The 6222-nt window shown below is 29.4% G+C and overlaps 1 long non-coding RNA gene across 1 annotated transcript; it reads right to left on the bottom strand.

Annotated features, from left to right (window-relative positions):
- Positions 1-2166: 2166 nt before the first annotated feature.
- LOC136234711 (uncharacterized) lies at positions 2167-4494 on the bottom strand. The gene is made up of 3 exons (XR_010691445.1): positions 4249-4494; positions 2636-2779; positions 2167-2541 (listed from the first exon to the last, which is right to left on the bottom strand). It is a non-coding gene; the product is annotated as an uncharacterized lncRNA (long non-coding RNA).
- Between the last annotated feature and the right edge of the window lie 1728 nt (positions 4495-6222).

Here is a 6222-nt window from a genome sequence, read left to right as displayed (position 1 = left end):
GGAGGTGATGCCACGTGATCCCAACTGTTGATGAGACATTATTTGAATGGAATGACTACTACTGATCCAAATTCACAGTAACATTTCTCATTTTTTTTAAGCGTATGCTCCAACTTATTTGGCATTAAGAGAATGTTTGTTTCAATTTTTTAGAGGTGTTTTAATCAAATCACAGGAAATATAATGTTCGATTAGGTTTAAAAAAACATCAAAGTTTAACGTTTTTATGGAAACAATTGCGTTTCGGAACTTTTCACAAATTTTTTTTTTTTGGAACTTTTCATAAACAACTGTTTGTATAGTTATTTGACATTGAACAAAATTGTACTTCTTATTTCAATAAAACATGTTCCTTTTTTAATATTATTTTTATCTCTATAATATCATTGTCAAAAAACAAGGTTTTGCTCTATTTAATAAAATTTTATTTTAATTAATTTGTATAATTCATTTTTAATTTTATAATTTATTTGTTGATTAATTTAAATTATGTCCATATTAGACATTTTACATTTTAACAACAACACTCTACCATAATTTTACTAAATATTAATAATTAAACAACTAATACAAAATAGTTACTGTAACAATAAACAGCTAACAACAGCTAAACCAAAACAGTCCTAAATATATATATATTTTTTTTAAAACTTTCATTGTATTACAACTTGTGTAATTGAATCATGTTCATATAGTGAATAAACTCTAATATGACTTAGAGATTGTGATAGGTAAAACCATGAAAGATATAATAATTAATAATTTTAAATATTTTTATGATTTTTTATTAACCAGTTAATCTTCACTAATTCAAAATTTTGATTCAAAACCTATTTAATAAACTCTCAGCTCACTTATTTTATGTGGTTTATATATTATTTGCGGATCACACATAAATTACTACTCTTATTTGACGGACCAAATAGATCTAAGAGATATAAATCTAAGTTTTATGATGATTTTAATTTTCACCACATAATTTTAATAAACTTCAATCTAACGGTGATTGATTAAATTCACTTGATCAGTTACTGACTAGGTGAAAATTACTAACTATTTCTAATGTATCAAATTTTCTACCACAATGTTGCGTCCAGGGGGGGTTGGGGTGGGCTCGAGCCCCGGCAGGCCGCCGGAGAATTGAGAATTTTTTTTATTTAGTAATGGTGTCTGATAATATTTTGGAGAGAATTATATCGACTCTATGTAGTATTATTTCAATGTTTAAAGGTAGATGAGATGGTTAAGGAAGTTTACTTCTATTTGAGAGATCCTATGTTCAATTCTCTCCAACCTCATTTTCTTTTAAAAAGTTTTTATTTATTTTAATTTTATTTTTCAATAATTATAAAAACATGTTATCATGATTAATTAATTTAAATGGACTCTTTATTTTTATTTTGATAACACTTTTGAATTCATGTTTAATTTTCTATTAGTTCAATGCTAGTTTCTAAAAAATGATAACATTTTTACAGTTTTAACGCTTTAGAGGCTAAAAGTTTTTTGCCCACTTTGAAAATTTACTATTAACCGCACGGTTAAAATTAGCCCCCAAATTATTGTGTTAAAAATTATTAAATTTTACGTGATATAATATTTTTAATGTTATAAAAAATTATTATTAAATATTTAAGTCCCGGTTTAGTTTGAGTTCTGGTTCCGCCACTGGTTGCATCATATATCATTATCAATTTTATAATCACCGATATTATTTATTTTCGTTACATAATTACCGATTCGATTGAATTAGTAGAAACTAGTTCAATTGACAATGTCAACATCTATGCATATTGATCCTATTTACACTCCTAGTCCAATTTTGTAAAACAATAGATCCAAAATTTATGAATTTTTTTTGGTCATCTAGCTAGAGATCCAACATTTAAGGATCAATTTCTCCAATATAATTGAATACTTCCAAAGATCCCTTGATCATTGATTAATAAAGAGATAATGGCTAATTATGCGGTTTAAACAAGTTCAAGAACTAATACATAATTCTAACAATTTTAGGAGACTAATAAATAACTTCAAGCAAATTTAAGAAGTCAATATGTTATTTTTAACAAGTTTGTGATGAAAAGTGATAAATCTCCAAAATTCAAATAATCTAAACAAATATATAGATTTAAAATAGAGAGAATGGAGAAACGAAAGCGGAGAGAAAGAAATCAATCGGAAGAATTAATTGATATACATATGACATATTGATATTATATGTCATTTTAAATTGAATTTTAGTTAGATTAAGTAACGATGTAACTAACTAATCTTTAATATAAATGTAGACCTAATATTAGTGACTAATGTAAGGCAGATGCAGACTTAAGCACTCAGTGATTGACGAAAAAAGGATGGGAAACTCCATGAAGATATATCAATTAAGCATCTAAAATACTCTGTCAGTAAATCTTGAATCCATGTCTGTCTAATATTTGAACTTTCCGAAAAACGTTAGGATTTTAACCTCAACTTCTAGCATCCCTTGTTGCATCCCAACCCACACGACAAACCCTTAAGCAGACGCTTCAGTTTCCTCTGCAATTCAAAGTTAAAAAGAAAGATTAACCTTAAATTTTGAGATTAGTAACAATAATTAAACTACTTAATTAGAAAGGGTAATGGAATATACACAAATATTAGAAGCAAAATTGCTTTTTTGAGCCCTTTTCTTTCTTTTATTGCCGATTTGTTGGATTTCACTGTCCTGTTTTGATTTGATTTGCTTGTATTCGCCTTTCTTTCGTCGGAAAACGTTCTCAATTGATTTTCCCTCCTGTTCAAGAAAGCAATTAAATTGATTTCCTTTTTTTCAATTTCAAGATCGAAAAATTCTACAATACTTTTAGAACAATATACAATTCTTTAATCAATTGATATCACTTTAGAGTAAATCCCTACATTTAGATAGTCAATAGTAACATTGATATGTTGGGTCAACTTAAAAAATAATTCATTAAACGGTCATCTCAATCATTAATTTTATCATTTTGCACATATCACTCATTAGTAACAAATATATATAGGTATGGAAAAAAATTGTATTCTTTACATTGGGGAAAAAAATTAAAAATCCAAATGTTTTGTGAAATTTAAAAATACATTAATCTTAAATTTTATTATGAAATTATAAATAAACGCAATTTTTTTAAACCAACAAATACGGAATATGAGAACAAATGAAAATATATGTATTTTTTAATAATATATGCATTGACCAACTTATTAATTGTTAATGATAAAGGAAAAATTACACCATTTTCAAAGTTAAATTTAAAGGTAAAATTACTCGTAGCTTTGAACACAATATTTTTTTTTTACAACAAAAGTTGATAGGGTAAATTAGATATATAACCCCTGAACTTTATCTGAACTATTATTATGGCTACAAAACTTTAAAATGGCATCGAATTCATTCAAATGGACACTTTCTAACATGTTAACCCCAATCTAGGTTTAGTCGATGAATAAAATAGAAACTTATGGTTTTTGCGGAAATATCAATTTAAATTACAGGTACAAAATAATATTAATATAGATTTAATGTTTACGAAATAGTACAATTTAGATATCGATAACGAAACGTGACACATCATTCATACAATTATGATGGTTTTGGCATAACTTGAAGCAATAATTACAAATAGATGACATTGTAAACTGGAATAATCACGTTTTATTATCGAAACCTAAATTGATAAACGTTAAAGCTACACTGATAGTGGCTCTGTTTGGTAAAGAGCGTTTTGGGATGAAAAGAGCGGTTTTGACCAACTTTAATGGTTTGACCACTGAAACCGCTGATTGGAGTGTTTGGTGGAGAGAGTTTTGGAATGAAAACGCTAATTTAGAAAAGACTCCTTTTAGGAGTTTTTTCAATAAGCGTTTTGCAATATTAAAATTAATGGACTTCTTTAACCCTAATAGATAGACTCCTCTTCCAATACTAAAAAAAAGAAATGCCCTTATTCGTCTTTTTACACAAATCGCTATTATCAATCAGCTAATTTTTACCAAACAGGTCTACACAAACAGCTAGTCAAATCAGCTCAGCTAACGGCTAACGGCTAACAGCTAATTCCGATTTTTGTACGCCTAAATTGATAGGTCCTAAAAACCATAAAATATTATCTAATTCCAAAAATAAACATATAAACAATTCATGAGTATATGTCCACTTTTCATGGATCAGATCCATATGAACTTGTATCATTCCAGAAATTTCAATTAGAAAGAAGCTTTTACCTTGAATTTGGGCATGGAATGAGTCTGCCGGAGCTGGCGAGCATAGGCTAGAAGCTCAGCCCGCCGATTGAAACTCTTTCTTAGTCTAATTTGAGGCTCCTCCGGCTTAGCTTTGGCGGCGAGATCTATTCTTGCCGACGAATGAATTCTGGGTTTTTCTACATATACTGTGATTATGACTTTATTGGCATTGGAATTTGCTCTTGAAATTACCTCTTTCTTCCTCATTTTTTGTCGATTCTCTCTTCAATAACAATATTTTTTTAATTGTTATATTTTTTCTGAAACCAAAAAGTAAAAAGAAAATGAAAAAAAATGTTATTGCAAAATCACAAAGGAGAATCTTGTGTTTTGGTTACTTTTCCTAAGCTAGTGGATATCAAAATAGGGTAAATTACATTTATAGCCCTTCAACTATAGTGATACTAACATTATGCTAATACATTTTATTTTGTGAAATAAAATTTTATATTACGTAACTTCTATCTGTTGATCATGTACTTGGTCCACAATTTGAAGTGTAATCTTAACTTTTAAAAAGTTTCAAATCACCGTATATTATTATCTAATTGTATTCAATAACCTCATATTTTCCAAAATGCTTGCCATGTATCAAAAAAAATATCAATTAGAAACTTTTGAAAGTTCACGGGCAGTTACAGTTTTGGATTCTTGAATGTAATTAAACAAGAATAAAGAGTTACTGAATGAATGAATAAAAAGTTATTGAATGTAATTGTATAAAAATAGGGACTTATTTGCATGCAACTGAATAAAAATAAAGTGTCATTTAGAATTTTTAAAATTTAAGGGGACAAGTTAAACTTTTGGATTAAATACATATAACAATTTTATTATTTACTAACATAAAAAATTCATGAAAAATTTACTAACATACAAATTTACCTCAAAATGGCCGTTGACAACCTTAAAATGAAAAGATGGAAAAATTAAAATTGTTTACGTTTTATATTTTCCATATCATAATTTTTGAATATTTATCTCTCTAAATTTTTCTCTCTTCTAACTAAAAAATATCTAAATGACCTTAAAATAAAAAATATAAAAAAACTATAAAATTAAAGTTACTTATACTATAATTTCTATAAGCTCTAAAATACTGGGATTCGATATGTATCTGATGGAGTCTACACATCGTACGTAGAGCGCCTAAGCGCTTTTTGGGCCAGCTCAGTTCTCTTATCCATCGGTCCAATGCACTGGGCTCATCTCATGGAGGGAAAAGCCAAAATGTAGTTGTCTTGTTGTTGTTCGCCGCCTCGACGCATTCCCTTCTCTCCACGGCATAGGGGGCTAAAAGTGAGCTATAAGGGAAGTTACGAGGTAAAAGAAATGGGTAAAAGGTAAGGCGCCAAAGGAAAGGCTGGGCAAGAGGGAAATATTTTATTTCCAAGGAGGTTACGCGGGAAAGAGTTAATAGGGTTTGTACAAAGTCAACCGGTAAGACAAAGAATTAGGTAGTAAGTCAACCTTTAATTACGTAATGTAAGAAAGGATAGTTAGCTGCTTCCTTCACAGATCAATTCTTCACTGTCAGAATACTTTTTTTATACCTTCTTTACTCTATATATGTAATATTGTAATGTAGAAAGCAAGTAAAGAATAGAGGTTAGCAAGTAAAGAAGCCTAAACCTATTACTCCCAACACGTAAAACTACGAGTGCCAGCCAAAAAACTCTATTTATGAACAGAACAAGGAAAGCCTAACAACGGAGTTGTAGGTGGTCGATTTCCGTCAACTTCGTCCACACCTGCATGAATTTCAGTATCTGTAAGCCGCACATCAATCTCAGAAACTAGAGCGGGCTACTAGCGTTGACCTTGCCGAGCTAACAAGCAATGATCCGCCCCTTGGGCAAAAAGATCACTGATAGGCATGGAGCTGGCTCTTTGGAGTCTGAGTTTCGAGTTCACTATCTGAAATTCAATATCCCTATCTCCCGTAAAGACTAA

This window comes from Euphorbia lathyris, chromosome 7 (genome assembly GCF_963576675.1).
Source record: "Euphorbia lathyris chromosome 7, ddEupLath1.1, whole genome shotgun sequence".
NCBI lineage: Eukaryota > Viridiplantae > Streptophyta > Magnoliopsida > Malpighiales > Euphorbiaceae > Euphorbia > Euphorbia lathyris.
Note: the sequence above shows the minus strand (reverse complement) of the source record. Positions and strands in the feature narration are given on the sequence as shown.